We start from the raw sequence: 25,952 nt of genomic DNA on the forward strand, positions 1-25,952 counted from the left end.
TACAGGAGTGCCTTGGTTAAGAGTCCTCCTGGCTCCATTTACAATTCTAGCTTTAGGCTAATGCACACCCTGGTGGGCAATAGTGATAGCTCAAGTAGTCCAGACCCTGATACCCACACCACAGGAATCCCATATTGAATTCCAACCTCCTGGCTTCAGCCTGGCTCAGCCCCAGCCATGACAGGCATTTAGGGAGTGAATTAGCAAATGGCAGTTCTGTCTGTCCCTCTCTCTTTCTAATAAACAGAATATATTAATTTAAAATATACACAAATCTATAACATTATGTTTAATAAAATATGCTCACTAAATTCTTAGAGGTTTCCTTTGAAAACAGCTAACTAAATTATTTTCCAGAAAAACTCAGATGTGTTAAGAGTATTACTAATAATTCAAATGATTCTTAAATCTTTTCTTAAATCATAATTGTACAGTTAAGAAAAGGATGAGGTTTGCCTTTTCCTCCCAAATGTAAAAAGTGAGTCAAGTCAAAACAATACAAAGAGCACAGCACTTTGACATCAAGGTCAAATAACAACAAGAATGGACCACTCTGCCTGCCCCCAAATCTGGCATGCAATCATTGCCTATCTGCCACAAAGTTCTCTGTATAGGGTTATTAGAAAAACACATAACAGCAAAGTCCCCCAAGAACTGCTCTAAGCTTCCTCTTCAATAAATCAGAGATAAGAGTGTTTAGTGAGAATTAAATGAGATAGCTTAGGAACTGCTTAACTGTATCTAGCACACAGTAGGATCTCAACAAATGGAGCTCTTCCAGTGCACATACTCCTACTCATTACTCTCCATCTTCCACCAATAAGTTTTCTGCACACATGCCTGGAAACCAATCAGGCTACCTTTGTGTTTTTTTTTTTTTAAGACCCCCATCTGAGGTCTTCTATCTGCTGGTTCAGCCCCAAGATGGCCATAGCGGCTGGAGCTGGGCTGATTTGAAGTCAGGAGCCAGGAGCTTCTTCTGGGTCTTGCACGCGGGTACAGGAGCTCAAGCACTTGGACCATCTTCTACTGCTTTCCCAGGCTTGGCAGAGAGCTGGATCGGAAGAGGAGTAGCTGGGGTATGAACTGGCACCCATATGGGATTCTCAGGCTGCAGGCAGAGGTTTAGCCCACTATGCCACTGTGCCGGCCCCTAGACTGTCTTTTTCTAATCCAACGGTATCACTCCTGTACATATATATCCTGCTAGGTACTAGCTCTACAAATGTTATATAATGCTCAGAATGATCCTAGGATGTAGGACATACCTTCATGATATAAATGAGGAAGCTGTGAATCAGAGAGGTTAAGAAATCTGTCCAAAGTCATATAGCCATTAAGATCAAAGCTTGGATTTGAGGCCAGTCTGGCTGATCAATACTGAGAAGGAAGGCTGACTAAAGGAAGGAGCACTGACCTAGGGATCTAGGTGTTTGGAGACTGGTAGCTATTCTTATAGGGATGCACAAAGGAAGATATGAAGAAAAATGAACGGGCCCTTCCCAGCTCAGCCAAATCCCTGCTCAACATGTATTAACAGTGTGACTCTTGGGAAAGGTACTAAGCCTCAATTTTCTCATCTGTTAAACAGGGGTAATAATAAAACCTACATCATAGAGTAATGTGAAGCTTGATGATGATAATCATCACTCAGATTGACTCCAGGACACTCTGTGGATACCAAAATCTGAAGATGCTTAAGTCTCTCATACAAAATGATACAGTATTTGCATATAATGTATGCACATCCTTCTGTATACTTTAAAATCATATACAGGTTATTTATAATATCTAATACAATATAAATGCTACATACATGTTGGTTTAAGATACTGTTTAGAGAATAATGACAAGAAAAATATGTACATGTTTATTACAGACACAGTAAAAATATTTTTGATTTAAAGTTGGTTGAATAAACAGAAGGAAGAACTCTCTCTCTCTCTCACTGTCTAACTCTGCCTGTCAAAAAGTAAATAAATAAAGTTGGTTGAATATGTGTTTGTAGAACCTGTGGATACAGAGGGCCAACTATATATGTAAAGCTCTTTGCACATATTAAATTCCAAATAAATGCTAATGCTATCATCATCATCATCATCACTACTGGTTCAGATATGGCTCTTTTTTTTTTTTTTTTTGACAGGCAGAGTGGACAGTGAGAGAGAGAGAGAGACAGAGAGAAAGGTCTTCCTTTTCCGTTGGTTCACCCCTAAATAGCCGCTGCGGCCGGCGCACCGCACTGATCCGAAGCCAGGAGTCAGGTGCTTCTCCTGGTCTCCCACGCGGGTGCAGGGCCCAAGCACTTGGGCCATCCTCCGCTGTACTCCCGGGCCACAGCAGAGAGCTGGACTGGAAGAGGAGCGACTGGGACAGAATCCGGCGCCCTGACCGGGACTAGAACCCAGGGTGCCAGCACCACAGGCAGAGAATTAGCCTACTGAGCCTCAGCGCCGGCCCACATATGGTTCTTAAATGACAACACATATGCCAAGTGCTTAGGACATATCAAGCACTCAGAAAGCAACACCATTAGCATTATCACACCACCATGTATACTACAGTGGAGAGCTAGCCTTTGACCTTCCCTGATATTTAAATCCTGCTTTCATTCAGCATTGTTTTCACTTACCCCAAGTCTCTAGTGAGAGGACTCATCGGGCATCTCAATTTCTGCTTCCTGCCTAGGGCCCTGGCAGGTTGGGCTCCCAACAGTTTGGGGACTAATGTGTTCATGAGGGCCTGGGCAAACGCAACAAATGTATCTGCTAAAACTGAACAGATGGTACACTTAAAATCTGTGCATGGTAGAGTATATAAATTATACCTATTTGTAAAGCTATTAACAACTACAACAGGGGCTGGTGCTGTGGCGAAGCAGGTGAGGCCACTGCCTGCAGTGTGAGCATCCCATATGGGCACTGGTTGGAGTCCCAGTTACTCCACTTCCAATCCAGCTCTCTGCTATGACTTGGGAAAGCAGCAGAAGATGGCCCAGGTGTTTGGGCCCCTGCACCTGCATGGGAGACTCAGAAGGGTCTCCTGGCTGCTGGCTGCAAATTGGCCCAGCTCTGGCCGTTGTGGCCATTTGGGGAGTGAAGCAGTGGATGGAAGACTTCTCTCTCTCTCTCTCTCTCTCTCCCTCTCTCTCTCTCTCTCTCTCTCTGCCTCTGCCTCTCTGTAACTCTGCCCTTCAAATAAATAAATAAATTTTTAAAAAAGGACAACTGCAACAAGTAGAAAAGGCAAAAATCAGGGCCGGCATTGTGGTGCAGTGGGTAAAGCTACCACCTGCAATGCCAGCATCTCGTATGGGAGCCAGGTCAAGTCCCGGCTGTTCTGCTTCCAATCCAGCTTCCTGCTGATGCACCTGGGAAAGCAGTGGAAGGTGGCCTAAGTGCTTGGGCCCCTGTACTCACATCGGACACCCAGAAGAAGCTCCTGGCTCTGGCCCAGCCCAGTCCTGGCTGTTATGGCCATTTGGGGAGTGAACCAGTGGATGGAAGATCTGTCTTTAACTCTGCCTTTCAAATACATAGAAGGAGAGATAGAGAGAGAGAGAGATAGAAAGCAACATTCAGGGCAGGTGATCTACTATCTGTTATTAGTGCCCAAAGCTACAAAGAATAATCCTGCATCTCTTGGGTAATCGTATCTTTATTGTGGATCTATGAAGAGGTAGGGGGATTCAGATTTGAAGAACAGACTGAGAAACAGGAGGTTTGCTCCTTACCAGGGTCAGCATGGGAACCAAATTCATCTACAAAGGCCAGGGATTGGTTGGAGCTATAGTGATTTATAAGATTTATTTTATTTATTTGAAAGGGAGAGTTACAGAGAGAGAGAGAGAGAGAGAGAGAGAGAGAGAGAATGAATCTTCCATCTGCTGGTTCACTCCCCAAGTGACTGTAATGGCTGGGGCTGGGCTAGGCTGCAGCCAGGAGCCTAGAACTCCATCCAAGCAGTTGGGCCATCATCTGTTCCTTTCCCAGGTGAATTAGCAGAAAGCTGGATCTAAAGTGGAGCAACCAGGACTTGAAACAGAGCTCTTATGGGATGCTAGTGCCAAAAACTGTGCCACAATGTTGGCCCTAGCTGCAGTGATCTTGAAGAGTATGGCAAAAAACCCTAACCTTGCTGGTAGAATCCAGGAGATAAGGAGGTCTTAGAAGCTGGTTTTGGGGCCACTGCTGTGGTGTAGTAGGTTAAGCCTCCACCTGCATTGTCAGCATCCCATATGGGCACTGGTTCGAGCACTGGCTACTCCACTTCTGATCCAGCTCTCTGCTAATGCCCTAGGAAAGCAGTGGAAGAGGGCCCAAGTATTTGGGCCCCTGCATCCATGTGGGAAACCTAGAAGAAGCTCCTGGCTCCTGGCTGTTGCAGCCATTTCGGGAGTGAACCAGAAGATGGAAGACTCTCTCTCTCTGTCTCTCCCTCTGTGTCTCAAATTAATTAATTAAAAAAGCTGGTTTCTTGGTTCTGAACCCTTCCTTCACAACCATTCTATTCCAGGGTCACTGTGAATCTGCCTTTCTCATGCCCATGACTATCCTCATACTACATTCCAGTTGCAAATGTCCAGTCTAGTTCTTGCTACAGCTTCCAATAAAACTGTTCCTGAATTGCCTCTCCATGAACCCATAAAGCTCAGCCCCCTTGACCCTGAGGGCCTCTTGTGAGCTCCAACTATATGGCCTATACCCAACTGTATTCCAGTCAAGGGACCTTGGGTAAGTCTTATAACATATCAGAGCTTTCCAGTTTCTCTTCCACAAAACAATAACATTACTATCTACTTTCCAGGATTGGGTGGGATACTGTAAAAATGCTTGGCATTGCAGGAGAATTCATAGTTGGTTCCCTTCCTCTGAAGATATTTGAGAACATCAAACAAGGTGTGGCACATGCTCACTGGGCCCTTGAGTCCCAGGCTACAGAGTCACTTCCATCTGCCCAAGAAGGCCACAAAATTCCCCCAGAAAGCCTCCCACAACTTTCTAAGAGGTTATAGTTTCTGTTCTAAGATTTGCTCTGCCAAGCTTATACCTAACTTAGAAGGTAAGATGAACAAATTCAATGGTAGCTGATGATGACAAAACCTAGAAAAATTGATTATCTACTGGGCACCATGATGCAAAACTTAACTCCTCATCTGGGAAGCAAGATTTACCTAGGTTACTGTGTGTCTACAATAAACAAAATACACATATGTATAATTTCAACAGGGGCCAAAATGCACAGCATACTCTATTTACAGCAAGATTTTCTAGCTAAATGAAATCTACAAAGCTAAGCACAGAGATCCTTAGGAAACTGCAGTAGTTCTAAGGTCATCTCTCTTCTACCTCCTGATTCCCTTGCTCTCTATGTTTATGGTCATCAAAGAATTATTTCCGCATGCCTGTTCTTCAGCTACAAGAATTTGGACTCTACCTATTCTGTTGGGGATGATCACAAAAAGCAGGCAAGCTGGGCTGCTATCAATTAAGGAGTGAATATGGACAGCAGAGCAAATACAGAGGTTTCGGCCATGGACAGAGCATACAGGGCCAAGCAGTCAAACGTGGCCTGAGGTCCTCTTGAGATGGGAATGCTCCAACACATGGGGCTTTGGTGTGAGCATCTGGAGCCTTACATGATGCAGGGCTCTAATCGTGCGGACAGCATGACCTGTGAAAAGCCCTCCCAGAAAGAAGTGGTCACCAAAGAAGGAGGCACTTTTTTCTGAAGGGAAGAGAGAACTTCCACTCTGCTTATGGCCTTGTCTAAATACTGAAGGAGTCTGTGGATTCAAAATGCTTCCATAGCCTAGGCAACTTATGTTAAGAGCCTTGGGTGATCACTGATGTCATACAAGAGTGTTGATTGTTAAATTAACAACAGGAGTCACTGCACACTAACTTCCCATACAGGACCTCTGTCCTCCAAGAGTTGTAATATAATAATGTCTAAGTGCTCACAAAAGATGTATCATTCTCGGGTACCTCTTTAAAGTTAATTAAGTTTCTGGGGCTGGCACTATAGCATAGCAGGTAAAGCCGCCACCTGCAGTGCTGGCATCCCATATGGGCACTAGTTCAAGACCCGACTGCTCCACTTCCATTCCAGCTTTCTGCTATGACCTGGGAAAGCAGCAGAAAATGGCCGAAGTCCTTGGGCCCCTGCACCCACGTGGGAGACCTGGAAGAAGCTCCTGGCTTCTTACCTTGGATCGACACATCTCTGGCCATTGCGGCCAGTTGGGGAGTGAACCAGCAGATGGAAGACCTCTCTCTCTCTGCCTCTCCTTCTCTCTCTGTGTAACTCTTTCAAATAAATAAATAAATCTTTAAAAATAAATTTAAGTAAGTTTCTAAAAAAAAGAAGTGAAATTAATTTCAAGATGCAGTGACTTTTTTTAAATTACAAAATCCCTTTTTTATTAACAAATTATACATTGCAGCTGAAAAAGGTGACATCAGAAATCACTACTACATCAAACACACTAAAACTTGAAGGAGTATTATAGAGCAATTAGCCCAGACCTTGTTTACAGATAAGCAGCTAAAACCAAAAGAAACAAGGAATTCATTCATGCTCTCTCTCAAGTAGTTAATGACACATACAAGTGTGCCGTTACAGTATCAAACTCTTTTATTTTCTTGATTCCCACATACTTCAATATTCTTCACTACAGTAACTGGCCCTATGACAGAACACCTAATCCAACTATAATCGAAATCTCTAGATGAGAGGTCAAGATGCTCAGGTCACACAGCAGAGTATGTGCTCTTCCTTGCAGCCCTGCACGCACTGCAGTTCTGTCTGCACCACCCAACCCCCCACCTTTCCATGCAATGGAAAAGTAAAATGCCCATGGTTCTGCCACTTGGAATCAGCTCCAGCATCCCTGCAGTGACCTTTAACTAACCAAAAGGTTACTATATGAAAATATCATGACTGACACATATTCTCCCATCATGCACTTGATGCCATGACACTTCCAAAGGGCAGGAAATTGGATAGTACTGCAGACATTCCCAAATGCTGCCAATGCAATGACTGAACAGCCCTTGTCTTGACTGTTGAGGAACAGTTTTTTTTCCCCATGCAAATTGTTGAACTCTTTACTTAGTATAGAGTTGGTCTTCTGTGTAGGAAGTTAATTGAAAATGGATCTTACTGGGAATGGGATAGGGAAGAGGAGGAGGGGTGGGACGGCGGGTATTGTGGGAAGAATCACTATATTCCTAAACTTGTACTTACGAAATGCATGAAGTCTGTATTCCTTAAATAAAAGGTTTCTTTGGTGGAAAAAAAAAGCCCTCCCAGGCCCCAGCAGGTAGAGAGAAGGCAGCTGAGTTCAGTGCCTGGGAGCAGACGCTCCGGAGCCAGACGGACTGAGCTCCAGTCTTACTGACTGGACTGGAAGGAGCACTAATGGGGTTTGGGGGGAGTGTGTGTGCACTGCTCATAACACAGTCTGCTACACAGTCACTGACCACCAAATGTTAGACATCATTATTGCTAACCCTAACCCACCCAGTATTTTCCTTCAGTGGTGAGGCAGAGGCTGCTTTCTAGGGAAAATAGTTGCTTACAGTGTGTCATGTGAAAAATACAAGCCTCTAAGTCACCATTCCAAGATGAGACTTAGAAAGGCCTTGGGCTTCTGGAAAAAGGTTCAGACACATGGAAAAGATAACTTTGATTATTTGCTTTTTTCAGCAACAACACACAGGAAACTTGGGAACATTGCTCTGAAACTGTGGACAGAATCTAGCAGGTAATAGCTGCTAAAGAGAAATTACTGTAGCATTCCCATTGTTAATAGTGTCATTTGATTTTTTTTCAGGCTTTTGTGTATGTTTAATGACCATGAAAGTAAAAGATATGCCGGCGCCGTGGCTCACTAGGCTAATCCTCCGCCTTGTGACGCCGGTACACCGGGTTCCAGTCCCGGTCGGGGCGCTGGATTCTGTCCCGGTTGCCCCTCTTCCAGGCCAGCTCTCTCCTGTGGCCAGGGAGTGCAGTGGAGGATGGCCCAAGTGCTTGGGCCTTGCACCACATGGGAGACCAGGAGAAGCACCTGGCTCCTGGCTTCGGATCAGCGCGATGGGCCGGCCGCGGCAGCCTTTGGAGGGTGAACCAACGGCAAAAGGAAGACATTTCTCTCTGTCTCTCTCTCTCACTGTCTACTCTGCCTGTCAAAAAAAAAAAAAAAAAAAAAGTAAAAGATATGTAAAGGGTCCCAAAGGGTCTAGCCAATCTCCATGCTACTCCCAACCCAGCTGGCTATAACATCCCTAGTTCCTATAATAAGTATGGCTGCACTCCCGAGTATGAGCAAGGCAACCGGAGAGGTTATTGTCTCAAATTCCTTATTTTGTTCTTGTTCCAAGTGCTTCTGAACACTTGACATGCTCATGTTAGCATGGGGTCCCGCCATCCTCATTGTTACAGGGTTGGAAAGTCTTCAAAACTCTTCCTTGAGGACAGTCCCTTATTGCCATGCTGACCACTCCTCCTTGCCATTTCTCTGGGGCCCAGATCTGAACTTAAACCACTGCTGAGCAACTCAAACCACTAACCCTCCTGGCCCTGCTGCTCCACTTCAGTTCAAGGCAATTCCAGCCTAGTATCAGAGATGGCCCCAGTTAAGAGTTGAGGGGCGGCTGTCCAGGCTACTGACACAGAATCCAAGTTAGTATGACAATCAGGCCTGTGCCTCCTACCACTGGCCTCAGTTCTAGGATTCCTTAGTTTTAAAACAAAATCCAAAGAAAGAAATAAAGAGGTTCTTTGTATTGTAATTTAGAGACATAGTAAGATTGATATTGAAAATTACAACCCCTGTTCTATTTCTCTCTGAAAAGTATACCCAGAAGAACTACACTTCACCTCAGGACTATGTAGACCTGTGTGTCTAGCATCCTCAGCTCAGCTACAATACAATTTTTTTAAGAAAAGGTTCATCCATTCATTTTCAAAGAGAGAGAGAGAGAGAGAGAGATTCCCCATCCATTGGTTCACTCTACAGACAGCTGCAATGGTCAGCACTGGGCCAGGAATGAAGCTGGGAGCCAGGAGCTTCTTCTGGGTCTCCCACGTGGGTGTCAGGTGCCCAGGGACCTGGACCATCCTCCACTGCATTCCCAGGCCATTATCAGGGAGCTAGATCAGAAGCAGAGCAACCAGGACATGAACTAGCGCCCACGTGGGATGCTGGTGTTGCAGGCTTTACCTGCTATGCCACAATGCCAGCTCCTACAATACATTCCTTAAATAAGAACAACCTTCAAGGACACACTGAGGCCTTGGAGCAAAAGCAGTTTCCTGGCACAGATTCTTTTTAAGCTACTCAACATCATTCATGGCAGTCAGCTAGGCTCTAAACAGTTTTTTAGATATCCCTAATCTTGCCAACTGAATTTAGCCCCACCCTTGCTAAAATCTTCCTTGGAAAAACAAAAGAAGGAATCAAAGTTCTACTTATTGCCACTAGTGGTCAAAAGCTTATTTTGAAAATATAACATTAAAGATTGATGCTGAAGACAAAAGACAAAATGAGGACATTTAATATTTGTTTCTGGTTAGCAGATACTAGACTTGTTTATGTGCTCCCTTTGACTCTTAGTCCTTTCATTATGATCAATTGTGAACTGAAATTGATCACTTGGAATAGTGAGATGGCATTGGCACATGCCACCTTGATGGGATTGAATTGGAATCCCCTAGTATGTTTCCAACTCTACCAATTGGGGCAAGTCAGCCCGAGCATGCCCCAAATTATACATCTCTTCCCTCTCTTATAACAATGGGGCCTTCAGGAGTGAAGTGCCAAGGTTTATGGACATATCTAGGCTTTCTTTTTGGCTATTTAACAGAAAAGGTCCCTGACATTCAAAAACAACACAGAAGAAAAGTACTTTTTGTGCACTATAGTTATGCCTGTGCAATGTGCCTTGACAACTGGCTGGCTGTCACTACTCCTTACCTTGTTTTCCATTGCCAGAAGAGAAAAACTGATGATATACACATTTTCAAATCCTGCATGTTGCCTTTCACCTTTAGAACTCATCATCAGAGGACAACAATATGCTACTGCTATTTAAGTATGCCAGTTTATCAGAGTAATCAGGTTTTGAATTCATCTCTTTATTTTAAATTAGCCAAACTATCACACTTAAATGTTACCACATAAATTTCTGTTACAGCTGACCAAAAACTAGTGCTTTAAATGACCGGTGCCTCTAAAAATTGCATGGTACACAATCCTTTTACGCTAATACATGGTTGTCAATCAGGAGTGATTGTGTAGACATTTTAAACTGTCACAACTGTGCTTGCATCAGCAGCACATATACTAAAATTGGAACGATATAGAGATTAGCATGGCCCCTGCACATGTATGACATGCAAATTTGTGAAGTATTCCATATTTTCAAAAATAAAAATAAAAAAACAAACTGTCACAACTGCTAGGGGGTAGTGTGACTGGCATCTAGTGGGTAGAGGCCAGAGATGCTCCTAAACATCCTATGATTCACAGGGCAGTCCTGCCTCCACTAACAAAGAATCATCCAGCCTGCAAAATCGGCAGTGCCAAAGGTGAGAAAGCCTGCTGTAGTAAGCCATACTGCATGTGACAAGTAGAAAATCTTCTTTATAGCAAACATATCTTATCACAGTGGTAAGCGGAAAGGCTAGAAAATGATAAACACTATTTCCATTAGTACAACTTTGCTAAAACAGTAGCAATTCATAGCAATATCCTCATGTTTTTAATTTCTTTATCAAAAGACAGAATTAATAAATTTCACATAAGTGTTTGATAACACCAATGGGCATAATTTGTTCCCCTAGGAAGGACTATGACTAAATGCTTTAACAGTAGTGGTAATTTTTTTAAACAATCATTATGGGGGCTGGCGCTGTGGCGTAGCAGGTAAAAACACCACCTGCAGCACTGACATCCCATATGGATGCCAGTTCAAGTCCTGGCTGCTCCACTTCTGATCCAGCTCTCTGCTATGGCCTGGGAAAGCAGTACAAGATGGCCCAAGTCCTTGGACCCCTGCACCCACATAGGAGACCCAGAAGAAGCTCCTGGCTTAGGATCAGCGCAGCTCCAGCTGTTGTGGCCAATTGGGGAGTGAACCAGCAGATGGAAGACCTCTCTGACTCTCCTCTCTGTAAACCTGCCTTTCAAATAAATAAATAAATCTTTAAAAAATCATCATGGAAGTAACTGCCCCAACTCCACTTTCCTAGATAGCAATACAGTAAAACTATGGTGGCAATCTGCAATGGAGGATATTAACACAGAATATATCCTTAGTCATAAACCCTATACATGGAAACAATTCACTTTGTGTGTTCTAACAAATACCTGTCCACTTATTTTGGGCACTGTAGAGAAGAAAGGGATGGAAACAGCTTTCATCCTTTAAAAACCCATAAGCATTTGAAAACTGGATTTACTTTATTTGATTATTATGAAAAGGAAGTCTTAAGTGATCAAAATTATTAAAAAGTATAGCATTTCCCCTATGGAATGTTTTTACCATAAAGAATAGGTAAAATGTAGGTTGCTTCACAACTGTAGTCACTGCCTCCCTTTTTATAGTAACAGGAAGGGCAAATATGTTCCCAAGGTAACCTGAGGTTTTGCTCATCAATAAAGCAAATACTTTCATTAAGCATAGTATCAGTCTTCTGACATTTCAAAACTGGGAGCTCTTTGCTAAGGAAAGGGCATGATGGTTCCATACACCATGTATACTGAGATGGTCACCAAATGTAAGGAAAAAAAGATAAAAACAGTTACTGGAGTAAAATACTTTCTTGAGTTTTTTCCAATTGGCCCAATTTACTCTAAAACCTTCATTCTAGGGGTTGGCACTGTGGCATAGAAGGTCAAGCCTCTGCCTGTAGTGCTGGCATACCATATGGGCACCGGTACAAGTTCCAGCTACTCCACGTCCAATCCAGCTCCATGCTAATGCACCTGGGAAAACAGCAGAAGATGGCCCAAGTGCTTGTGCTCCTGCACCCACATGGGAGATCTGGAAGAAGCTCCTGTCTTGGACCTGGTCCAGCCCTGGCCAGTGCAGCCATTGGAGGAGTGAACCAGTGGATAGAAGTTTCATTCTCATTACTCTCACCCCCCCCCTTCTCCTTCTCTCTCTGTATCTCTGCCTTTCAAATAAATAAATACATAAATTAAAAAAAAAAAACCTTCACTCTATGCAGAGTGGAACCCATAGAGGAACATATAAAGGCTAAAGGCATTGCACATACAGAAAGGTTCTGACATATGACATGATCCTTCTCAGAGACCTCTCCCCACTGTCCTTTCCTTGTCCTGCCTCTCACACTACTGAGGTCTACCTTATACTCAATCCTGTCCTCCCATCTGCTCCTGTTGTAGGGCTGGGACCACAGAAACCTCACCCCCCCCCTTTCAGCTACATTGCGAGAAAAGAGTTTATGAGATTCTGAGTGGAAAGGAAAGTACGAATTGTAGCATGGGGAAGTAGACAACAAACAAATAGGCAGCTGAATGGAGGTGGGCAGGACAGAGTCAAAGGAGATGTGAGGTTTTGTACCCGGATAGCTGGAATGCAGGGGTTGGCACCATCTGCAGAAATAGGAAAGTAGTCTCAGGAGACTTGGGGGCAAGATGATGAATTTAGTTGCTGAGGAATCTGGAGAGCTTAGAAAATGATAGATTTCACCAATAGCCAGTTCATATAACAATGATGAAAACAAAAATAATGATGATGATGACAACCCACATCAGTTGTGCCAGGTATAGTCCTTACTGCTTTACATGTCTAAAATTTAATTTTTAAATTTCCCCAACAAATCTGTGAGGTAAGTACTATTATTGTCCCCATTTTTGAGGTGAAGAAATTGAGTGGTTGACATATTCCTGGGGCTGGCATTGTGGCACAGTGAGCTAAACTGCTGCCTGCAATGCTGGCATCCCATACTGGAGCACTGGTTCAGGTTCCAGCTGCTTAGCTTTTTTTAAAAAAAAATTTATTAGATTATTTTTTATTGGCACACAATAATTGTACATATTTATGGGGCAATATGTAATATGTCCATGCGTGCATACATTTTAATGATCAAATTAGGATAATTAACATCCATCACTTCATATATTCAAGATTTCTTTGTAGTGTAAACATTCAAAAGTCTTTCTTCTAGCTATTTAGAAATATACAATGCCAGCGCCGTGGCTCATTAGGATAATCCTCCGCCTTGCAGCGCCGGCACACCGGGTTCTAGTCCCGGTTGGGGCGCCGGATTCTGTCCCGGTTGCCCCTCTTCCAGACCAGCTCTCTGCTGTGGCCAGGGAGTGCAGTGGAGGATGGCGCAAGTGCTTGGGCCCTGTACCCCATGGGAGACCAGGATAAGTACCTGGCTCCTGCCATCGGATCAGTGCGGTGCGCCGGCTGCAGCGTGCCGGCCGCGGCGGCCATTGGAGGGTGAACCAATGGCAAAGGAAGACCTTTCTCTCTGTCTCTCTCTCTCACTGTCACTCTGCCTGTCAAAAAAAAAAAGGGGGGGGGGGCCCGGCGCCACGGCTCACTAGGCTAATCCTCCGCCTAGCGGCGCCAGCACACCGGGTTCTAGTCCCGGTCGGGGCGCCGGATTCTGTCCCGGTTGCCCCTCTTCCAGGCCAGCTCTCTGCTGTGGCCAGGGAGTGCAGTGGAGGATGGCCCAGGTGCTTGGGCCCTGCACCCCATGGGAGACCAGGAAAAGCACCTGGCTCCTGGCTCCTGCCATCGGATCAGCGTGGTGCGCCGGCCGCAGCGCGCCGGCCGCGGAGGCCATTGGAGGGTGAACCAACGGCAAAGGAAGACCTTTCTCTCTGTCTCTCTCTCTCACTGTCCACTCTGCCTGTCAAAAAATAAATAAATAAATAAATAAAAATAAAAAAGAAATATACAATGTTATTGGTTTTTTTTGTTTTTTTTTTTTTTTAAAGATTTATTTATTATTTATTTGAAAGTCAGAAGAGAGGAGAGGCAGAGAGAGAGAGAGAGAGAGAGAGAGAGAGGGAGGGAGGTCTTCCATCCACTGGTTCACTCCTCAATTGGCTGCAACTGCTGGAGCTGTACCAATCTGAAGCCAGGAGACAGGAGCTTCTTCTGGGTCTCCCATGTGGGTGTGCAGGGGCCCAAGGGCTTGGGCCATCTTCTACTGCTTTTCCAGGCCATGGCAGAGAGCTGGATCGGAAGTGGAGCAGCCAGGACTAGAACCGGTGCCCATACGGGATGCCGGCGCTTCAGGCCAGGCCGTTAACCCGCTGCTCCACAGCACCAGCCCCTACAATGTTATTGTTAACTACTGTTATCCTACTGTGCAACAGAACACCAGAAGGATTATTTTTACAATAAGGAAAACATATTTTTAATTCAATGAAAGTAAATCTTTGAGGTTAATTTATATTTTTTAATTTTTTCATTTTTAAGCATTTTTTTGAGAAACTTAATTAACTCTGAAGAATAATCCACGAATGCTATATCTTTTGCAAGCACTTAGACATAACTATAGCTTATAGGACATAAGAATATCCTCTACTTAATATACTAAAATGAGGTAAATCTTTGAGAACAAGTTTTACTTCCTGCATGGGAAGTTTGTGCACAGTGACTCCTGTTGTTAATTTAACAATCAATACTCTTATCTATGACATCAGTGATCACCCAAGGCTCTTAACACAAGTTGCCAAGGCTATGGAAGCCTTCTGAATCCACAAACTCCTTCAGTATTTAGACAAGGCCATAAGCAAAGTGGATGTTCCCTTCAGAGAAAAGTACATCCTTTTTTGATTACCACTCTTTCCACTAGAGTCTCACCCACAGAGGTCCTAAATGTAGGATACTTTTTGCCACAGTGTTTTGGCCTTCCATGCCTGAAATGCTCTCATGGGCTTTTCACCCAGACCAGGATGCCTTTGAGGGCTGCTTCTGAGGTCAGAGTGCTACTTAAAGCAATTGTCATTCTGAGTCTGATGTGTAGACCACTTCCCATGTTGGAACACTCATTCCTTTTTAATTCTATTATTATTACCAAACACTTAATCCTATTTTATATGATCACTTTAACTTTTTTTTAAAGATTTATTTATTTATTTGAAAGTCAGAGCTACACAGAGAGAGGAGAGATAGAGAGAGAAGTCTTCCATCAGATGGTTCACTCCCCATTTGGCCGCAACAGCTGGAGCTGCACTGATCTGAAGCCAGGAGCCAGGAGCTTCTTCCAGGTCTCCACAAGGGTGCAGGGGCCCAAGGACTTGGGCGATCTTGTACTGCTTTCCCAGGCCATAGCAGAGAGCTGGATTGGAAGAGGAGCAGCCGGGACTAGAAATGGCACCCACATGGGATGCCTGCGCTTCAGGCCAGGGCGTTAACCCAGCCCCTTACTTTAAGATTTAAAATGCTATTTTTATCACCCAGCTTAAAGGGGATTTGGGGTCCGATCACAAGTTTTTAAACTGTACCCTTAGAAGTAATTCCGTGGGAATGTATGTGGAATTATGCAGTTTTACATTTACAAACGTTATACATTTCACAATTACAACTTTAGGAACACGGTTGTTTAGCTTCTGATCCAGCTACCTTCCAGTGTGCCTGAGAAAGCAGCAAAGGATGGCTCAAGTACTTGGGCCCCTGCCACCCACATGGGAGACCCAGATGGAACTCCAGGCTCCTGGCTATGGCCTAGACCAGCCCAGTCATTGTAAACATTTGGGAAATGAATGAGAGAAAGGAAAACCTGTCTCTCTGTCTCTCCCTCTTCCCCTTCAAATTAACAGATGAGTATTAAAAAAAAAAATACTCTTTCCTGAGGTCACAGACCTAGTAAATGGCAGAAGTAGATGACAACTTAGGTAGTCTGATTTCAAAATATAACAAATTGGGGCATGTGTGTGTCTGTGTGTGTGTGTATGTGTGTGTCTATGAGGCAGCTGCTTAGAGATGAAAGGTAAGGCCTTGTCTTAAAGGCATAGGTTGCAGAGAAAACTATATTCCACATTCACAACAAAAACCTACAACAAAATACTAAATTGTGAGCCTCTAAGGAAAGGACTTTTAGGACCTGCCTTGGACATTAAACCTTCAAAAAATCTAGCCCTCTTGATTTCTGGAAATTATGGTATTTCAGACACACATGACTGCTGCTGAGTAAAATATTTACAATCATTGTGGAGTTATTAATGACCCAAAAAGTTAAGAAACCTACTTCAGAGGAATGATATCTAGGAAACTGCATTGAAAACTTGATGTGAATCACCTAGGAATACTGTTATACTGCAGATTCTCTGCAGTAGATCTGGGATGGGCCTGAGACTGCATTTTCAACAAGTTCCCAGGTGATGTTGACATTGATCTGTGAACCTCATTTTGAGTAGAAAGGATCAGAACACAAATTGAGGCTGATTTGTTGATATTAAACAGATTTAGGATGATCACTGTTGGAAGGGTCGTTAGCAAAATCCAGCATAGTGTTTCTCAAATGTATACGATTATGAGAACATTCTTGGGGTGCTTATTATAAATATAGCTTCCAATAATTGAGACAATGTGGTATTGGCATAAGGACAAAGATCAACAGAACAGAATGTACACCTCAACTCACAATAGCGAAGATATGGAATCAACTCAGATGCCCATCAATGAACGACTGGGTAAAGAAAATGTGGTATATATACACTACGGAATACTACTCAGCCATAAAAAGAATGAAATCCTGTCTTTCGCAACAAAATGGATGCAACTGGAAATCATTACACAGAGTGAATTAAGCCATTTCCCAAAAGATAAATACTAATATGTCTTCCCTGGTATGTAGTAATAAAAAATTTAATGTATATGAGTGAAATTGGCATTTTGAGAATTGATTATTGTTTACAGCCCTTGTCTTTACTGTTGAAGAACCATGTTTTTTTCCTTCCATCTGTTGAATTCTTTACTTAGTGGAGGGTTAATCTTATGATCATAAAATAAACTGAAAGTATGTCATTGTAAAAATTAAAAGAAAGAGTAAGAAAGAAAGGAGAAATGAGGGCAGGAGTGTGGGTGGAAGGGAGGGTAGGGTGGGAAGTATCATTATGCTCCTAAATCTGTATATATGAAATACGTGAAGTTTGTTCACCTTATATAAATAAAAGAATGAAGAGTCCAAAAATAGATCCACACATAGTATATAAGCAACTGAATATTTGACAAAGGCCTCAAAGGAAAACAATGGTCTTTTCAACGGTGTTGCAACAAGTAGACATCTGTAGGCAAAAAATAAGCCTTGATCCATAACTGTATCATATATAAAAATTAACTAAAAACTGAACTAAATGTAAAACAGAAAGCTATAAAATTTTTATGAGAAAACTCTTCATGATTTTGGGAAGGAAGTATTTCTTAGAACACAACAAGCTCAAATTAAAAAAGTAAAAGATTAATGAATCACATGTCAAAATTTACATCTTCTGCTTTTCAAAAGACAATATTAAAATAAAAAGGTTGGCCGGCGCCGTGGCTCACTAGGCTAATCCTCCGCCTCGCGGCGCCGGCACACCGGGTTCTATTCTCGGTCGGGGCGCCGGATTCTGTCCCAGTTGCCCCTCTTCCAGGCCAGCTCTCTGCTGTGGCCCGGGAGTGCAGTGGAGGATGGCCCAAGTCCTTGGGCCCTGCACCTGCATGGGAGACCAGGAGAAGCACCTGGCTCCTGGCTTCGGATCAGCGCAATGCGCCGGCCGTAGCGCACCGGCTGCTGCAGCCATTGGAGGGTGAACCAACGGCAAAGGAAGACCTTTGTCTCTCTCTCTCTCTCTCACTGTCTACTCTGCCTGTCAAAATAAATAAATAAATAAATAAAAAGGCATACAAAATGAGAAAATATTCACATTACAAATGTCAGAGAAAGAATTTATGTCCAGAATATATTTAAAAATTCTTCCAGAGGTGGACATTTGGTTTAGCAATTGAGACACCAACTGAAATGCTCTCATCCCATATCAGAGTGCCTAGGTTTGAGTCCTGGCTTCACTCTCCATTCCAGCTTCCTGCTAATGTGCACCCTGAAAGGTAGCAGATGATGGTTCAAGTACCTGGGTCCCTGCCTGCCACCCAGATTTAGTTTCAGGCTCTTGGCCTCAGCCTGGCCCAGCTCTAGCTGTTGTGGGCATTTGGGAAGAACCAGAAAGTGGAAGCTACCTTTCTGACTCTCAAATAAAAAAATTTAAAAATTCTTTCCCAAAACAGCACTTGAATCTCACATAAGGAAAACTACTGATCACATTTCTTCTGAGAAAAGGTATAAAAACTGAAATAAATATAAGCAAATAAAAACTATTCAAATAGCCCTTAAGGCATTCTGGTCTGGCTGAAAAGCCCATGAGAGCCTTTCAGGCATGGAAAGCCAAGACACTGTGGCGAGCCGGCGCCGTGGCTCAATAGGCTAATCCTCCACCTTGCGGCGCCGGTACACCGGGTTCTAGTCCCGGTTGGGGCGCCGGATTCTGTCCCGGTTGCCCCTCTTCCAGGCCAGCTCTCTGCTATGGCCAGGGAATGCAGTGGAGGATGGCCCAGGTGCTTGGGCCCTGCACCCCATGGGAGACCAGGAAAAGCACCTGGCTCCTGGCTCCTGCCATCGGATCAGCGCGGTGCGCCGGCTGCAGCGGCGGCCATTGGAGGGTGAACCAACGGCAAAGGAAGACCTTTCTCTCTCTGTCTCTCTCTCTCACTGTCCACTCTGCCTGTCAAAAATAAAAAAAAAAAATAAAAAAAAAAAAAGACACTGTGGCGAAAAATAGCCTACATGAAGGACCTTGGTGGATAAGACCCCAGGGGAAAGAAGTGGTCATCAAAGAAGGAAGTACTTTTCTCTGAAGGGAGGAGAGAACTTCCACTTTGCTTATGGTCTTGCCTAAATACTGATGGAGAGTGTAGACTCAAAAGGCTTCCATAGCCTTGGCAGCTCATGTCAAGAGCCTTGGGAGGCCGGCGCTGTGGCAGAGCGGGTAAAGCCGCCGCCTGCAGTGCTGGCATCCCATATAGGCACCGGGTTCTAGTCCCAGCTGCTCCACTTTCGATTCAGCTCTCTGCTATAGCCTGGGAAAGCAGTACAAGATGGCCCAAGTCCTTGGGCCCCTGCACCCACATGGGAGACCTGAAAGAAGCTCCTGGCTTCAGATTGGCACAGCTCCAGCCGTTGCGGCTAATTGGGGAGTGAACCAGTGGATGGAAGACCTCTCTCTCTGCCTCTCCTTCTGTGTGTAACTCTGACTTTCAAATAAATAAATAAATCTTTAAAAAAAAAAAAAAAAGAGGCTGGCGCTGTGGCTCAATAGGCTAATCCTCCGCCTGCGGCACTGGCACACCAGGTTCTAGTCCCAGTTGGGGCGCCGGATTCTGTCCCGGTCACTCCTCTTCTAGGCCAGCTCTCTGCTGTGGCCCGGGAGTGCAGTGGAGGATGGCCCAAGTGCTTGGGCCCTGCACCCGCATGGGAGACCAGGAGAAGCACCTGGCTCCTGGCTTTGGATCAGCACGGTGCGCCAGCCGCAGCACACCGGCCGCAGCAGCCACTGTGGGTGAACCAACGGAAAAATTAAGACCTTTCTCTCTGTCTCTCACTGTCCACTCTGCCTGTCAAAAAAAAAAAAAAAGAAAAAGAAAGAAAGAAAGAAAGAAACAAACAAACATTGAGTGAGGGGCTGAAGCAGTATCTAAAGATGCCTCTGGGAGGCAACTACTGCCCAGCCCTTGCTACTGGGGAATTTAGCACCCTACTCCTGTAGGCTCTCGGAGCCCAGAGGTCCTCCCAGGCTAAAAGAGACACATGACTTCTATCATCAGAATACTTAGCATTTCCTGTTTTAAGAAATAAAACAGGGCCAGCACTGTGGCTCTGCAGGATAAGCAGCGGTTTGCAGTGTTGCATCCCAATTGGGTGCTGGTTCAAGTCCCGGCTGTTCCACTTCTGATTCAGCTCCCTACTAATGTGCCTGGGGAAGCAGAAGATAGCCCATGTGCTTGGGTCCCTGCACTCATTTGGGAGACCTGGATGAACCTCCTGGCTCCTGGCTTCAGCCTGGTCCGGCCTTGGCTGTTGCGGCCATTTGGGGAGTGAACCAGTGGATGGAAGATCTCTCTGTCTCTCCCTCTCTCTCTGTAATTCTGACTTTCAAATAAATAAATCTTTAGAAAAAAAAGAAACAAAAGCACAAATTTCCTCCCTAAACAGCAGCTTATTCTTTTTCTACCAATCAAAATATAACCTGCAACACAAGGAAAGACAAGACAGATCGTGTATGAAGAGTACACTATGCTTCTCTCTCATTTGGCTCAGGAAGTTCCACAGCATGGGCCTTCTGGTACTTGTTCCAATCCCATCATAATGGAGAGGTAATGGAACGGGAGATATATATAGTATGCCCAAGAACAAACACTGCTGATGTCTTTTTAATACCAAAAGCAATTAGTAGTCTCATTAAGTAGGACGCTGACTACCCTTTTTGATCAAGGTTATTTGTTTTGAAAAAGACAGTTTGGGGGGGTGGGGCAGCGCTGTGGTGCAGTGAGTGAAGCCACTGCCTTCAGCGCTGGCATCCCATATGGGCGCTGGTTTGAGTCCCCGATGCTCCACTTCCGATCCAGCTCTCTGCTATGGCCTGGGAAAGCAGTGGAAGATGGCCCAAGTCCTTGGGCCCCTGCACCCACGGCAGAGACCCAAAAGAGGCTCCTGGCTCCTGGCTTTGGATCAGTGTAGCTCCAACCATTGAGGTCATCTGGGGAGTGAACCAGTGGATGGAAGACCTCTGTCTCTCTGTCTCTTTCTGCCTCTCCTTCTCTATCTCTGTAACTCTGACTTTCAAATAAATAATTAATCTTAAAAAAAAAAAGAAAAAGATGGTTTGCTTCAATTAAAGTCACCAGTGGCAATAGTAAATGATAAAATGTTTTAATTTATGCACAAGAAATTACAATACTGGGGCAGGCATTTGACCCAGTAGTGGACATGTTAGGATGTCCTGTCATATATCAGAATGCCTGGGTTCAATACTTGGCTCTGCTCCTGACTCTAGCTTCCTGCTAATGCAGACCCTGGAAGGCAGTCATGATGGCTCAAGTGACTGGGTTCTTGATGCTCACATGGGAAACCTGGATTGCATTGCTGGACTCTGGTTTCAGCTCTAGACAGGGAATGCTGCATTATTTAGGGGGTGAGTCAGTGGATAGGTTCTTTGTGTCCCTGTTTCCCAAATAAAAAAAAATTTTTTAAATATATACTTAAAGAAGAAATTACTGGCCGGCGCCGCACCTCAATAAGACTAATCCTCTGCCTGCGGCGCCGGCACCCCAGGTTCTAGTCCCGGTTGGGGCGCTAGATTCTGTCCTGGTTGCTCCTCTTCCAGTCCAGCTCTCTGCTGTGGCCCGGCAGTGCAGTGGAGGATGGCCCAAGTGCTTGGGTCCTGCACCCACATGGGAGACCAGGAGAAGCACCTGGCTCCTGGCTTCGGATCAGTGTGGTGCGCTGGCCACAGTACACCGGCCACAGCGGCCATTGTGGGGTGAACCAATGGAAAAAGGAAGACCTTTCTCTCTGTCTCTCTCTCACTGTCCACTCTGCCTGTCAAAAAAAAAAAAAAAAAAAAGAAAAAAAAGAAATTACAGTATTTTCAATTCTAAGCAAGAACTTAATCTTAGCCAAATCTTTCTTATGTCAATGTCTACAATCACCAGTGTTTGTGAAAATTTGTTTGTGATTACTGTACAGAGAAAGCTCAAATTCCATTCAAGGGGCTTTAGTTTATTCACCAAAAACAAAACTGGTGCCTTGTATACAGCAGGCATACAATAAAATATGGCCTCTTAATAACAACTAACACTCAATGAGCTCTTGCTCTGTGCCAGATCCATGTAAAGTGCTCTCCACAACAACTTCATGAGGCCAGATTTATTATTCTCCTGTTCCACAGAGGAGGAGAGATGGCTTCCCGAGAGGTTAAGTGACTTGGCTCAAGGTCATATGATTAGTAAAAGTAGCAGAACCAGGATTCAAACCAACGGATTTGGCTACAAAAGCAAGCAAAAAGCTAAACTGAATCTATATTTTCTCACTACCAATAATAATGCTTCCCATGCCAAATACTGATATTTGTAGATGTTGAAAATACACTTTATTGAACATTGTTTCTGAGAATAATCATGTTGAATTTACACATTTAGAAGCCTTACATTTGGAAAGTGAGCATTTGACTTCTGTCCCAGAACTTGCTCACACCAGACACACACTGAAATATCAATTCATGCTTCCTAGATAATGACGTCAGTGGTCAGTCCCCAAGGTACTTCCATCCCACTCCCACACACTGGCCTAGCTCTCAAAATCTTTACCGCCCATCCAGTGAAAAGAAAGCCAGCCAGCCTCATAATGACAGCATGAAGGCAGATGCATTAGAAGGCCATTCTAAAACTCAATTACACTATCTATTCACCTCTGCTTTTTTGGACAAATTCTTACAGCTGTGCCTTGTCCACCAATTCATCCAGTTGGGGAACTGTTTAGGGAGGATTTACAGCTAACCTGCTAATATAAGAAGAGAGGAGAGAGGGAGGAAGAAGAAAAAGAGAAGAACAGAACAGGGAGGGAAGGAAAGGTTGGAGGTAATATTATAGAGGGGAGAAAAATCACTGTTAAACAAGAATGCAAAAAAGAAAAACAGACCAAAAAAATCTATAAAGACAGAGTAGCTTAGTGGTTGGGCTGCCTAGAGCTGGGGACTAGGAGAAATAGACAGTGACTGCTAATGAGTGTGTGCTTTCTTTTTGGGGTGATGAAAATATTCTGGAATTGATTAGGGTGACAGGTGTACAACTGCATGAATAACCTAAAAACCACTAAACTGTATTCTTTACATGTATAGTACATTTAAAAAGAAAATAAAAATGGGCGGGAGAGGGGGGGCTCTGGTATAGTAGCTAAGATGCTGCTTGGGAAACCCACATCTCATATCAGAGTGTCTGGGTTTAAGTCCCAGATCCACTCTTTTTTTTTTTTTTTTATTTTTTTTTATTTTTTGACAGGCAGAGTGGACAGTGAGAGAGAGAGAGACAGAGAGAAAGGTCTTCCTTTTTGCCGTTGGTTCACCCTCCAATGGCCGCCGCGGACGGCGCGCTGCGGCCGGCGCACCGCGCTGATCCGATGGCAGGAGCCAGGAGCCAGGTGCTTTTCCTGGTCTCCCATGGGGTGCAGGGCCCAAGCACCTGGGCCATCCTCCACTGCACTCCCTGGCCACAGCAGAGGGCTGGCCTGGAAGAGGGGCAACCGGGACAGAATCCGGAGCCCCGACCGGGACTAGAACCCGGTGTGCCGGCGCCGCTAGGCGGAGGATTAGCCTAGTGAGCCGCGGCGCCGGCCCCAGATCCACTCTTGATCCCAACTTCCTGCTACTGTACACTCTGGGAGGCAGTGGGTGGTAGCTTGAGTATTTAAGTTCCTGCCACCCATGTGGGAGACCCAGATTGAGTTCCTGGCTCTGACCTGCCTGTTGTGGACCTTTGGAGAGTAAACTGACAGGTGAAAGATCTCTCCCCTTTCCCCTTTGTTTTTCAAATAAATATAAAAACTTTTTTTTTTGACAGGCAGAGTGGACAGTGAGAGAGAGAGACAGAGAGAAAGGTCTTCCTTTGCCGTTGGTTCACCCTCCAATGGCTGCCGCGGCCGGCGCGCTGCGGCCAGCGCACCACGCTGATCCGATGGCAGGAGCCAGGTGCTTCTCCTGGTCTCCCATGGGGTGCGGGGCCCAAGCACTTGGGCCATCCTCCACTGCCCTCCCTGGCCACAGCAGAGAGCTGGCCTGGAAGAGGGGCAACCGGGACAGAATCCGGCGCCCTGACCGGGACTAGAACCCGGTGTGCCGGCGCCGCTAGGCGGAGGATTAGCCTAGTGAGCTGCGGCGCCGGCCTAAAAACTTATTTTTAAAAAGGGTAATAAAACTGGCCAAGTATCAGAAAAAAAATAACAATACAACCATGCCCAAAGCATAAAACATTAAAAGCACAACTACATGATGAGAAAAAATAGAAAGCAGTGCACCCTGGTATGTATGAATGGCACATAATAGCAGAAGTGGTTGGGTTTTATTCTTTGCTCCAAAGCATAGCAATATGAACCTGAAAATCAAATGTTTAAGGCATTTATTATAAATGACTTTTTTTTTTTTAAATAATTTGTCTGAAAGGCAAAGTTACAGAGAGGGAGACACATTATCTTGCATGTGCTGGTTCACTCCCCAAATGGCTCCAACAGAGGCAATGGGCCAGGCGGAAGTCAGGAGCCCAGGACTCTGTCCAGGTCTCCCACATGGGTGGCAGGAGCGCAAAGCATTTGGGCCATCTTCTGCTGCTTTCCCAGGAGCATTAGCAGGGAGCTGGATCAGAAATGGAGCAGCTGGGACTCAAACCAGAGCTCGTGTGAAACGCCGGCATTGCAGGCAGCGCCTTAACCAGTTGTGCCAGAACACCAGCTCCTAAATGACTTGTTTTATGTTTGGAAATCCAAGTAGCCACAGATTTTGGGATCGGAACCAGAGAAAGAAAAACAACTCCAAGCCAGGGAAGGCCTTCTAACAAAATGAACGTGACATGAAAGCCTCTGTCTGCTCCTACAAGAGGCAACCTTCCAGAACATTGCTGGGCAATCTGATCCATTTGTGAGGTTTTTCAACATCAAGTTCCATAAAACAAAGCCTCATGAGTAGCTGAAAATATGTCAGACAGCAAGGGAGCCTTTCTGAACTTCAGGTCTTTGTAGTGGGTAGAATGTTCTTGGTAAAGGTTGTATGGCACTTCATGGATTCGGTACAAACAAAACTTTTCTTTTTTTAAAAAAAAAAAAGAAACTCATACTAATACTGAAAGCGTCCTTCTTACTCCTAAGCCACTCTCCAGATTCTCTCTCCATCTCCCCCTATAAAAACTAGTGAATGTGTAGATGACTGTACAACCTAGTGAAAACAGTGGAAAAAAGCCACTGAACTGTATACTTTACAAGGGTGAAACTGACATTATGTGCATTATATCACCATAATTTTTGATGTCTTTTTAAAAAATGAAGGCCAAACACAGATTTACCATACAATCCAGCCATTCCACTTTTGGGTACATACTAAAAAGAACAGAAAGCATGGACTCAAAATATATATTTGCATATTCATGTTCATAGCAGCATTACCCACAGTAGTCCAAAGGGGGAAGCAATTCCCAATGTCCACTGACAAACAGATAAGCAAAACACAGTATATCCATACTAGAAAAAGGTATATCCATACAATGAAATGTTAGCCTTATTTTAAAAAGCAATTAAATTCTGATATGGGGGCCGGAGCTGTGGCATAGCAAGTTAACGCCTTGGCCTGAAGCGCTGGCATCCCATATGGGCGCCAGTTCGATACCTGGCTGCTCCACTTCCAGTCCAACTCTCTGCTTTGGCCTGGGAAAGCAGTAGAGGACGGCCCAAGTTCTTGGGCCCCTGCATCCACGTGGGAGACACGAAAGAAGCTCCTGGCTCCTGGCTTCGGATCAGTGCAGCTCCAGCCGTTGCGGCCAGTTGGGGAGTAAACTAGCAGATGGAAGATCTCTCTCTGCCTCTCCTCTCTCTGTGTAACTCTGACTTTCAAATAAATAAATAAATCTTTAAGAAAAAAATTCTGATATGTACTACAGTACGAATGAATCCTGAAAATATTATGCTAAGTGAAATAAGTCACAAAAGTATAAATACTGTGTGTTTCCACTTACTTCAAGTGCCACAAATAGGCAAATGCACAGAGAGATTAAGTAGAATGGTAGTTACCAGGGGCTGGGCACTGTTTAACAAGTATGGAGTTTCTTTTGTTGATAATCAAAACATTCAGGAAACAGATAGTGGTAATGGTTACATCATGAATC

General features: G+C 44.5%; 1 protein-coding gene and 1 non-coding gene across 12 annotated transcripts in view; one reads left to right on the forward strand and one right to left on the reverse strand.

Annotated features, from left to right (window-relative positions):
* Positions 1–25,952, reverse strand: part of MAP7D2 (MAP7 domain containing 2) — a 138,894-nt gene that overhangs the window by 83,047 nt on the left and 29,895 nt on the right. The window lies entirely within an intron of this gene.
* On the forward strand, positions 10,325–10,428 carry LOC127485006 (U6 spliceosomal RNA). Its single transcript, XR_007912215.1, has one exon. It is a non-coding gene; the product is annotated as a U6 spliceosomal RNA (small nuclear RNA).

The sequence above is a fragment of the Oryctolagus cuniculus genome, chromosome X (genome assembly GCF_051225735.1).
Source record: "Oryctolagus cuniculus isolate XC-2025 breed Fujian yellow rabbit chromosome X, ASM5122573v1, whole genome shotgun sequence".
Classification (NCBI taxonomy): Eukaryota; Metazoa; Chordata; class Mammalia; order Lagomorpha; family Leporidae; genus Oryctolagus; species Oryctolagus cuniculus.